General features: G+C 50.7%; 2 protein-coding genes across 2 annotated transcripts in view; both read right to left on the bottom strand.

The window, feature by feature from the left end:
* LOC134104122 (NLR family CARD domain-containing protein 3-like) overlaps positions 1 to 3,629 on the bottom strand; it is a 32,921-nt gene extending 29,292 nt beyond the window's left edge. The window contains exon 1 of the mRNA XM_062557446.1: positions 3,117 to 3,629. The gene's annotated coding sequence lies outside the window, so the exon portion shown is untranslated. The remainder of the gene's footprint in view (positions 1 to 3,116) is intronic.
* The window catches only part of LOC134104130 (NLR family CARD domain-containing protein 3-like), a 189,417-nt gene that overhangs the window by 70,188 nt on the left and 106,704 nt on the right, over positions 1 to 12,525 (bottom strand). The window lies entirely within an intron of this gene.

The following is a 12,525-nucleotide window of genomic DNA, read 5'->3' as shown; positions in this document are numbered from 1 at the left end:
AGGAGAGGGTCCAGGCAGCTCTGGAGGAGCAGCCAGGTCCCAGCACCTGCCCACCCAACCGACTCTTTGTCCCGAGGCAACTCCGGTCTGAGGTGCTCCAGTGGGGCCACAATACCCATCTCACCTGCCACCCAGGGATCCAGCGAACCAAGGAATTTCTCCAGCGCCGGTTCTGGTGGGAGTCCCTGAACAAAGACGTCCAGGAGTTTGTAAAAGCCTGCCCCGTCTGTAACCGGAACAAGTCCTCCAACCAGGCCCCGGCTGGACTCCTGCACCCACTTCCCGTCCCTCATCGCCCCTGGTCCCACGTATCCCTGGACTTTGTAACCGGCCTACCACCATCCCAAGGGCACACCGCCATCCTCACGGTGGTGGACCGGTTCAGCAAGATGGCGCATTTTGTTTCCTTGCCTAAGTTGCCGTCGGCCAAAGAGACTGCGGAGGTGGTCCTTCGCGACGTGTTTAGACTCCATGGTCTCCCTGTGGACGTGGTCTCGGACCGGGGACCACAGTTCACCTCTGTCTTTTGGAAGGAGTTCTGCACCCTCATCGGGGCCACGGCCAGCCTGTCCTCGGGGTTCCACCCCCAGTCCAATGGCCAGACGGAGCGGAAGAACCAGGAGTTGGAGGCGTCTCTCCGGTGTATAGTCTCCAGGCACCCGTCGACCTGGTCCAAACAACTAATGTGGGTGGAGTACGGCCACAATACACTGGTGAGCTCGTCCACCGGCCTCTCCCCTTTTCAGTGCGCCCATGGGTACCAACCACCCCTGTTCCCAGCCCTGGAGAGGGAGGTCTCCTGCCCAGCCGTACAGACCTTCATCCGCCAATGTCGGCGCACCTGGGCCCAGGGCAGGGCCAACCTCCAGCGGTTGGTGACTAGATACTCCGCCTCTGCTAACCGCCGACGCTCCACTGCGCCCACTTACCGGGTGGGCCAGAAGGTCTTGTTATCGACCCAGGACCTTCCCCTTCGTGACGACTCCAAGAAACTGGCCCAGAAGTTCATTGGCCCATTTGAGATTCTCAAGATCATCAACCCTGCTGCAGTCCGCCTGAAGCTTCCGCGGACCATGCGTGTCCACCCTACATTCCACGTCTCTAAGATTAAGCCTGTGGTGGAGAGCCCTCTCGTCCCCGCCACCCCGGCCCCCACACCTCCCCGCATTGTAGATGGAGGCCCTCTCTATTCTACGCCTCATCCGCTCCCGCCGCCGGGGGAGGGGCATCCAGTACCTGGTCGACTGGGAGGGCTATGGTCCGGAGACAAGATCCTGGGTCCCCGCCGGTTTTATTGTCGACCCACGACTTATCACCAGCTGCCACCAGCAACACCCGGACCAGCTCTCCAGGACCCGCCCAGCAGCCAAGAGGCTCCGTCCCAAGACCCACACTGCCGGCCTTGACGAGACAGAGGACTCCTCATCATCGGAGGAGTCCGCAGAGGAGAACAACGCGCCCCCCCCCCCCAGATCCCCTCCCACCCGGCTCACAATTCAGACCGGGCTGAGTCTGAGGAGTATTGAGGAGACTCCCCCAAAACCCTCCCCTCCCTCCCTCGGCGACATCGTTTTGGGACGTCAGGAGACGCCCCTTGAGGGAGGGGTTCTGTCACACTCACCTGCCAGCTCGATCTTCCACACCTGCCCCGCATCCACAATCAGTCACTCTCCTGCCTTCCACACCTGCTTCGCATTCACAATCAGCCCCGCTACATAAGCAATGCACACCCAGCCTGTCATTGCCAGATTGTTCTTCGCGTCATGCAAGTCTCTCCAGCACTCTACCTCGGACTGATCTCCCGCTTTCGACCCTGCCTGTTCCCGACCCGTTCGTCTGTCTCCGCCCCGGTGAGGACGTCAGCCTTCTGTCCCCGACCACGAGTCCGGCCTGAGCGCCTCGGGTTTCTGTTGCCTGTCCCTTGGACTGCCCGGCGCTTCTGCTCCGGTGCCCCGAATCCCCGACCGGCCCAGCGTTCGCACCAGCTGTCTCCCGGCATCTCCTCCCCGATCCTGAGGACCGAACTCTGCCCTGCCTCTTATTGTGCCCGAACGCCTGCTGTGAGGCCGTGTGTAATAAAAGCGTTAACCAAACACTCTGTGCCGTTGTGCTGCATTTGGCTCCGCCACACGCCCGTGTCAGATTCACACTTTAACATATAAGGACCAATTAGATGAAGATAAGGAGTTCTGTCATGATGGATCGTCATGGAAACAACACTTTAAACAATGAACGAACATTTCTGTGATTAACAACTGAGGATCTGAACACTTCTTCATCTGTTTAAGAACTTACTTTGGGTCAAAAGAACAGCCTCCATCTTTGAAGTTCATCCTTCCATCCATAGACCGATCATCTTTGAAGTTAATCAGATGACCAATAGAATGATCACTCCTCATGGACACACATCTGGGTTCAGGAGACTTTCTTCTCTGCTGATGTGAACTGAAAGAAACACTGAGATTACATCATCACATCATCATCTAATCATGAAGCATCATCTCACATGGTGTCCGTCCTCACAGAGACCAAAACAAGATAAAGGTCCATGAAGTGAGGTCTGGATGTGGACCACATGACTGTAGTGGTCTAGGTCTACTGGTCCTGCTGGTCCCACTGAGAATCAACAGCTCACTGTGTTCTTCACCAGTCAGTTTGGTTTAGTCCCAACAGGTCTCACCAAGTCCTCCATGGAGCTCTCCCTCCCTCACTGAACTCTGCTGAAGGGCCCTGGAGCAAGAAACCCAGAACCTCCACCAGAGAGTCTGGTAGAAACACCTCACCATCAGCCTGAGACCCTCACCTTGCATCAGCAGAGGGACGGACATCTTTGAAGACAAGAGGTTTATCCATAGACCAGTTACTCTTCATGGACACACAGCTGGGTCCAGGTCCAGGTTCTGGTCTCTGATGGGTCCTGGTCACACATGTAGAACCAGAGTCAGTGAGTCAAAGACGTTGGGACATGGAGACGAGTGGAGGACAGTTGGAGATGGTCCTCTCACCTCTGAGCTTTGGTCTGTCTGTCATGTCCCCCCCACAGAGGGGCTTCAGAGGGAGGGACACTGTCCTCTGGGTCCTCAGCCTGATTCATAGCAGAGTCCACACATTCACACCTTCACAACAACCTGCTGGGAGATCTCACACATTATTCATCTTCATCAGGACAAACACACAGAGCTCATTCACCTCACATTCACGTCACAGCAGCAGATGCTGTCGGCCTCTGTCACACAATCCCAACCTGCTCCCTCAGGCGACTGTGGCTTGGATCCCAGGTCCTGTTGACCTGTGTCCATGTGTCCTTGAGCAGGACACTTCACCCACATTGCTGCTGTGGCTGTGAGTCCTGTGTGAATGTTGGTCACTGATGGACAGGTGTCTCTGTGTGGTAGCTGCTGTCATTCATCAGTGTGTGAATGATGACATGAAACCTTAAAGCGCTTTGAAGGGTCAGAAGACCAGAAAAGAGAAACAAGTTCATTCCATCCACCATTTAGCAAACAGACTCACAGACTCACATCTGTCACAGTGTTTGAGTCCTTTATGAATCATTTCCTTAAGTCAGCTTTGGATGAGTGAATCGGCCCAAAGGAATTACCCAGAAGTCATTGTGACGTTAAAAATGAGATGACGAGTGAACGCAGGGAGGCGATTCTTGACCTTGTCTAAATGTATGTTCCATGTGAGCTTTTCATCGAACCAAATCCCCAGAAATCTGACAGTTTTAACTTGCTCCAGATTTTTATTATACAATTTTAGGGCGATGGGTGCGATCAGAGAAGCAAATAACTTGTGTTTTGGCTACAGACAGCTTGAACCCCCATTTGCTGACACATTCCTCCACCACCGCTATTGCAGCTTGCATTTTGCTCTTAACAAATGAAACATTACGGCCTCTTACCCAAAGTGCTCTGTCATCTGCGTACATAGACTTTTCTTATGTTCTCCTCAACCTGAGAGAATATATCATTTATCATTATATTTAATAATAACGGACTACATACACTACCTTGCAGAGTTCCATTATTCACAATATATATATATATATTTGAATATTCTGTATCTACTCTTACCTGTATTTTCTTATCAAGTAAAAAGTCCTTCACCCAGTTATATACCCTGCCACCTATTCCCATTGAATTCAACTTAATCAGTAACCCTTCTTTCCACAGCATATCATATGCTTTTTCCACATCAAGAAGACAGCTATTACTACTTCTTTGTTAGTCTGTGCTTTCCTGATGTTGCTTCTAAGCATAAGACAGAATCTGTCACGAATCGTCCAGGACGGGAACCCAAAAGCAGACCACAGAAGAATCAAAGAAATGAAAAGTGGGTCTTTATTATGGAAAAAATGTGCGGAAGGTCTGGTCCGGTTGGGTGGGGATGAGTGGGGGCTGGAGTGGGGCAGCGGCTAGGCAGGAGAAAGGGCGATCCAAGGAATGAGGTGGTACGCTAACGATCCGGCAGGGACTGGTAGTCTGGTCACGGCTTAAATGGTGAAGGGGATGGTAATCAGGTCTGGGTGTGCAGGCGGCAGCAGGTGTCGATGGTTGAATCATCAGTCAGGGTGTGTTTGGGGAAACTCAGAAAAAACAACTTCAGGTTAGGATGGAAAAGTAACAGAAACCCGGTTCAGGAAGCTGAATTCCTGACAGTACCCCCCCTCCAACGGACGCCACCGGGCGGACCACCCGGAGCACCAGGATGGAGCCTATAGAAGTCCCGGAGCAGACCGGCATCCACGATCTGGCGCCGAGGTATCCATTGTCTCGCCTCAGGGCCGTAACCCTCCCAATCCACGAGGTATTGGAAACCCCGCCCACGACGTCTGGCGTCCATGATACGGCGAACGGTGTAGACAAGACCCCCGTCGATCATCCGCGGGGGGGGGCGGACGGGGAGGAGGGGGCAACAGGGGGCTGAGGAGAACAGGCTTCAAGCAGGAGACATGGAAGGCAGGATGGACTCTGAGGGTCTTGGGCAATTTCAGACGGACCACAGCTGGGTTTATGATCCGCTCCACCACAAACGGACCAGTAAACTTGGAGGACAATTTCTTTGATTCAGTCCACAGGGGCAGATTCCGGGTGGCCAACCAGACCTTGTCCCCACCGCGTAGGCAGGGGCAGGGACTCTGTGACGATTGGCTTGACGCTGGTAACAGTCAGAGGCCTTAAGAAGGTTCCTCCTGGCACGATGCCAGGTCCTATGGCAGCGGCGAATGTGAGCTTGGACTGAGGGAACAGAGAGATCCTTCTCCTGTGATGGAAACAGGGGTGGCTGATATCCGTAGAGACACTGAAAGGGCGACATCCCCGTGGCGGTAGTCGGGAGAGTGTTAAGGGCATACTCAGCCCATGGTAGCTGAGAGGACCAGGTGGTAGGGTCAGAGGTGACGAGGCAGCGAAGTGTAGACTCCATCTTCTGGTTGGCCCTCTCGGCTTGACCATTAGACTGGGGATGGAATCCGGATGTGAGACTGACAGTAGCTCCAATGGCTCGGCAGAAGGCCTTCCAAACGGCTGAGGTGAACTGCGGGCCACGGTCCGAAACAATGTCACTAGGTAGACCGTGCTTCCTAAACACTTCCTTGACCAGGATGTTGGCGGTCTTAGTGGCAGTCGGCAGCTTGGGAAGGGGCAGAAAGTGAGCGAACTTGCTGAATCTGTCCACTACCGTCAGGATAACTGTGTTTCCCTCAGATAGGGGCAGCCCGGACACGAAATCCAGAGTCAGATGCGACCATGGTCGCCGAGGGATGGGCAGAGGATGGAGGAGTCCAGAGCTGGGTCGGTTGGTACCCTTATTTTGAGCGCACACCGGGCATGCAGCAACGAAACTCCGAGTCTGGTCTCCCATGGCCGGCCACCAAAAGCGTCTGCGCAGTAAGGCCATGGTCCTAGCCACTCCAGGGTGACAAGCCAGCTTGCTGGCGTGGGCCCATTGAAGCACAGCCGAACGGACAGAGTCTGGTACAAACAGCCGACCTGGCGGACCATTTCCAGGCCCAGGCTGAGTCCGCAGGGCAGTCATCACCTCGTCCTCGATCCTCCAGGTGATGACACCCACGATGAGCTTCTGCGGCAGAATGGTCTCCGGAGTAGCCTCCTCACTAACCGCCTTGGAAAACATCCGGGAAAGGGCGTCAGCCTTTCCATTCCTTGAGCCAGGTCGAAAGGTGAGAGCGAAATTGAAGCGTCCAAAAAACAAGGCCCACCTGGCTTGACGCGAGTTCAGACGTCTGGCAGATTGCACATATGCTAGGTTTTTGTGGTCGGTCCAAACCACAAATGGCTGTTCAGCCCCCTCAAGCCAGTGGCGCCACTCCTCCAAGGCGAGTTTCGCAGCAAGCAACTCGCGGTTCCCCACATCATAGTTCCTCTCAGCTGGGGAGAGGCGGCGAGAGAAAAAGGCACAAGGATGAAGCTTATGGTCACTGGAACTTCGCTGAGAAAGAATGGCACCGACTCCCACATCGGAGGCATCCACTTCCACAACGAACTGACGAGATGTATCTGGGTGAGAGAGGATGGGTGCATTAGTGAAGCGCCCCTTCAGATCCAGGAACGCCTCGTTAGCCGCCGGGTTCCAACAGAAAGATCTGGAAGTAGAAGTCAGGGCAGTGAGTGGAGCGGCCACTCTGCTGTAATCGCGGATGAATCGTCTATAGAAATTTGCGAACCCCAGAAATCTCTGGAGTTGCAACCGGGACTCGGGCTGGGGCCACTCAAGCACCGCCCTAACCTTCTCACGATCCATCTTCAACTGGCCCTCAGAGATGATGTACCCAAGGAAGGAGGTGGTTTGGGCGTGAAAATCACATTTCTCAGCCTTGACGAACAGTCTGTTCTCCAATAACCTCTGCAGAACCTGTTTGACGTGCAGGACATGGTTAGGTAGATCCTCGGAAAACACCAGAATGTCATCTAAGTACACAAACACAAAACGACCGATCATGTCTCTCAGAACGTCGTTAACCATACTCTGGAAAACTGCCGGGGCATTAGTAAGTCCAAACGGCATGACCAGATACTCGAAGTGGCCCATCGGAGTATTGAATCCTGTCAGCCATTCGTCACCCTCTTTAATACGGACCAAGTGGTAAGCATTGCGTAGGTCCAGCTTTGTGAAAATGGTCGCCCCCTGCAGGGAGTCAAAAGCAGAGCTCATCAAGGGCAGAGGGTACTTGTTCTTGATGGTAATATCATTAAGCCCACGGTAGTCAATGCAAGGCCGCAGGGAGCCGTCTTTCTTACTTACGAAGAAGAACCCAGCTCCCAGGGGTGAGGAAGAGGGACGAATGAGGCCAGCAGCGAGCGAATCCTTGATGTAGCTTTCCATGGCTTCCCGTTCCGGTTTAGATATGCTGTAGAGGCGGCCCTTAGGGTAGGTAGCACCAGGTGTGAGGTTGATAGCACAATCGTAAGGTCGGTGGGGAGGCAGTGACAGGGCCTTCTGTTTGCTAAACACCTCCTGAAGGTCGTGGTAGGCATCGGGAACCATGGACATGTCTGGGGGTGGCGAGTCCCCATCCTGTTTAGAAGTAGAGGGGGAAACGGCAGTTCTCAGACAGTCCTTATGACACTTCGTACTCCAGTTGGTTACCCTGCCGGTGGTCCAATCAATAGTGGGGTTGTGTTCCCGGAGCCAGGGGTAACCTAAGACCAGAGGAGCGCGAGGAGAGTGCAGGATGAAACAAGATATGACTTCAGAATGATTTCCAGAAATACGCATGTTAACGGGTCCGGTTCTCTTAGTTATCCGTGCCAATAAGTCACCGTTAAGTGTGGTAGCTTCAATGGCCTCCGGGAGACCTTCCTCGGAGAGCCCCAGCTGTTCCACCAGATTGGCGTCCATGAAGCTGTCATCCGCCCCTGAATCAATCAAAGCATTAATCTCAACAGAATGATTAGAGTTTGTGAGTGTGACAGGAACTGGAGGTCTTACAGGACAGTTTGAAAACTGAGATCGGCTCGCTAAGAATCCTCCCACTCTTAGCGAGCCTGGGAGTTTAACGGCCTCTGTGGGCAGGAGGAGATGTAATGGTTCCTCTTACCACAGTAAAAGCAGCTGTTCGACTCACGTCTATGCTGGCGCTCCTCTACAGACAATCCATGACGTCCCACCTGCATGGGTTCGGAGTCAGATGACCGCTGTTCCTCCTTCGTCCACTGGAATGTAGCTCGGCTCGCCAACTCCACTCCATTTGCGGATTTAGAGGGTTGGCGACGCGGGGAATGGTTGGAAAACCTCTCACGTCTCTCTCCCCCCCTCTCTCGGCACCTGTTATCAATGCGAATAGACAAGGCTACCAACTTGTCCAAGTCACTTGGCTCGGGATACGAGATTAGTTCATCCTTTATCTGTTCGGATAATCCTTGATGAAACACAGCCTGTAGGGACTCCTCATTCCACCCAGCTTCCACAGCCAGAGTTCTGAATTCAATAACATACTCGGCTACGCTGCGTGAGCCTTGGCGCAGAGAGCACAACCGCTTGGATGCGTCCTTACCTCGGACGGGGTGTTGAAAGAGCTCCCTCATCTCAGCTGAGAAGGCACGGTATGAGGCCAGGCAGGGGTCCTGTCGTTCCCACAGGGCAGACGCCCACTCCAGGGCCCTTGCCCGCAGCAGTTCAATTACAAAGGCAATCTTAGCTTTGTCAGAAGCATAGGAGTAGGGCTGTAGGTCAAAAACCAAGTCACATTGCATGAGAAATGAACGACATCCTCCCAAATCCCCATCATACTTGTCCGGTGTTGGAACCTTGGGCTCTCGGAGTGACGCGGCTTCAGGGAGGGCAGGCGGTGGTGGGGAAACTGCTGGAGCGCTGAGCTGAGCCTGGACCGTGGTAAGGCTTGTGGTCAGACTGCGAAGAGCTGTCGTTATCTCATGCAGGGCCAGACTGTGCTGTCCCAACGTGTCTTCCTGCTGGGAAATGGCATGTCGTACGGATTCTAGGTCCGCTGGGTTCATCTTGGCCGGATCGTTCTGTCACGAATCGTCCAGGACGGGAACCCAAAAGCAGACCACAGAAGAATCAAAGAAATGAAAAGTGGGTCTTTATTATGGAAAAAATGTGCGGAAGGTCTGGTCCGGTTGGGTGGGGATGAGTGGGGGCTGGAGTGGGGCAGCGGCTAGGCAGGAGAAAGGGCGATAAAGGAATGAGGTGGTACGCTAACGATCCGGCAGGGACTGGTAGTCTGGTCACGGCTTAAATGGTGAAGGGGATGGTAATCAGGTCTGGGTGTGCAGGCGGCAGCAGGTGTCGATGGTTGAATCATCAGTCAGGGTGTGTTTGGGGAAACTCAGAAAAAACAACTTCAGGTTAGGATGGAAAAGTAACAGAAACCCGGTTCAGGAAGCTGAATTCCTGACAGAATCCATAGTACTTCGACCCCTACGGAACCCACTCTGATGTGGGGATAAAAGACCTTTACTCTCTATTAAGAACGTTAGTCTTCCTGTGACCATCCGTTCCATGATTTTACATAAGTGAGAGGTCAGGGCAGCAGGTCTGTAGCCATTCGGGTCCGACGGATCGTTTTAGAACTATTACAGCTTGTTTCCACACTGATGGCAGTTGGCCATTTCCCAAACTCTATTATAAAGTCTTAACACGTTGCCCAGAGCATTTTCTTCCATTTGTTCTAACATTTTATAGCATATACCATCTTTCCCTGGTGTTGTTTGTCTAGTCCTACTAAACATCCTAAATGGCAGGTCTATCGGGTCTGGTTCCTCTTTATTCTCTAGTATTTTGGAATTCTCCAAACATGCCTCATCCCTCCAGTGTCTGGCCTCATCGGTTAGGTTGTCAGAGCTGTGCACCTTCCTAAACGTGTGTGAAGAAGTTCAGCCTTTTCTTTACTGCTGACCGCCATTTTGTCCCCACCGTTCATCACTGGTAACTTATAGTTCCTTCTGACCCCCCCATTCTCCTGATCCTGCCCCAGAGTCTGACAGCTGGACCTCTCTTCCAATGCTGCTACAATATTGCCTCCAGAATGTGCGTTTTTGGGTTCCTATTGTTTCCCTTACTATTGCCTGTGCCCTCTTATAATGGATCAACGCCTCCTAGGAATCAAGTGGTTTCCTTTTGCCTTATTTCTGTTTTTTATAGCTTTTCTACAGTCATTATTCCACCAGGGAACATTCTTGGTACGTTTGGTACTTGCACTTTTAGGGATTGTCTCCTCAGCAGACTGAATGATTTCATGAACTAATTCACCATTAAATATATTTATATCCACTTGATAACCTTCTTTAATTCCCCCACATCTTGTTGCACTTATTTCTTTGTAACTGTCCCAATTTGCTCTTTCGAATTTCCATTTAGGAATTTTCTCTCTTCTCATAATGCATTGTTTCCCCAACTTTAGTCACTACGGGGTAGTGGTCGCTGCCCATTGTCGTATGTTCTAGCCCACTCCATGTGCTTACACCTGCTAAAGTACTGTTTACAAGTGTTAGGTCAAGTGCTGCCTCTGTATTTTGATTACTTTTATATTGTGTTCCTTCCCCGTTGTTGAGACAAACCAAACCAAGATCATCTAAAAATTCTTCCACCTCAACACCATTTGCATCTGTGCTCTTGCTTCCCCATAATGTATTATGATGTATTATGTAATGTATTATGATGTATTATGAGTTGAAATCCCCACACCATATTACATTGTTTTGTACGTCTCCCCTTACCTCCTCTAATATACCTTTGCTTATCTCCCCACATGGATCATAAAAGTTAATTATATCTATATCACCTCTTTTACGCCTCCACCCCGGCTCGGAAGAGGAGGTGGAGGCGTAACTGCCCAAGACCACGCCTGTTGGAGGCCGGAACCTGTACCCTATGCACCACAATAACAATCAATACACAAAATAATAATGAAAAGAAAGGACAAGTACATACCATATAAACACACACAAAATGGTAGACAGGGGATAGGAGGGCTAACAGGTAGCAAGGCCTGTGGAGTAGGGCCAGCGGTCTGTCAAAGCAAAGAAACAAACAAAAGGACCCTGAGCTTCCCTATTCCTCTAAAGCTACCTACCACAATCTAACCTGTCACACCACTTACCTAAACTGCTACAACACACTGGGTGACAGCCACTGGCTTCTCACCTAGTGGGTCTGACAGGTTTTTCCTACGTGTGGATGTAGACCTCAGGGTGTCTTACGTAGCCCTGGTGTTGTTACCTCCGACTCTCCTGCTTCGAAGCTTGTGTGGAAATATGAAACCAGTGAAAGGTGAAGCAAATGTATCGGTGGTTCGTTGGCTGCTGATCACGTGATCAGTGACGTCCGAAGCTTCGTTCCGGCGCACAGTCACGTGACCCCTTCGATTTGATTCAAATGGGTGCGAAACTATGGGGCGCCGTTTGTAAAATGCTTTACATATTTTATGTATTTACATGATTTTTACTCCAAATTTACTCCAAAAGTGTGAATATTGTCCTGCTTTTTTTATACATATGATGATGCTAAATGTATGAAAATGGCGGAGGATTTTAGAACGTGCTACATTTTACAAACGGCGCCCTCATACGAAACAGGGATCGGGCTCGTCTGTCTGAGAGTCAAAGTCAGTGTTGTTGTGAGTAGCAAAGAGCAAATTTACAATGGAACCTTTTGGCAAAGAAAGGTCGCTCCGAGATGTGGGAGCACTTTGATTTCCTCTAACAAGGTTAGCAATAAGAAGGCCAAGTCTGTCCTTTGTATTGTGTAATTATTAATCAGTTATGGATGTTTATTATATCTCAATAAAAATCAATAATTTCATGCCCCATCCCATGTGTCCACAAGCACCTCAACATCCTGTCATAACAAACCTGTACAATCACTGCCCCACTGACCTTTCCTCTGTGAATCACTTCCCACATTCCAGATAAGTCCCTGTGACTGCCATGAAGTGCACATTTTAAATTATATTGCTTACATATAACTATACATATATATATATATATATATATATATATATATATATATATATATATATATATATTCTATTAATTCTACTGCTAGTATGATCACAAACTCACATGCACAAAGGGGCAGAAAGACACAGTTAAGTGTTTGTTCCACTTCTTCCCAATGTACAAAGAATTGAAAAACACAAACAAGGACACAATTCAAACCTGAAAAACAATAGTTGTATTCATATAGGAATCCATGTATTTATTAATGATTTATTGGTTCAACCTTTCTTAATCATGTTCAACCCACAGAGACTGGGCCAAAATATACTGGTAGTCTATTTGAAACATGCACTACACGTATTCAACAGCAGAGGTCATCATAGAGTTTGTGATGCAGTGAATGAATGAACCTTTTTCCGATACAATTGGCTGGAGAATCACCTGCCACGCCCACATCGTCAGCAGCAACTCACCACACCTGTGAAGCACCGATTGAAACAGAAGAGGATGAGGAGGAGAAAACACAAGCAGCAGCTCTTTCAGTCCACACCTTCACCACAGTGGATTCATGTTCCGTATTAACCTGCATTATCTCATAACT

The sequence above is a fragment of the Pungitius pungitius genome, chromosome 14 (genome assembly GCF_949316345.1).
Source record: "Pungitius pungitius chromosome 14, fPunPun2.1, whole genome shotgun sequence".
NCBI classification, from domain to species: domain Eukaryota; kingdom Metazoa; phylum Chordata; class Actinopteri; order Perciformes; family Gasterosteidae; genus Pungitius; species Pungitius pungitius.
Note: the sequence above shows the minus strand (reverse complement) of the source record. Positions and strands in the feature narration are given on the sequence as shown.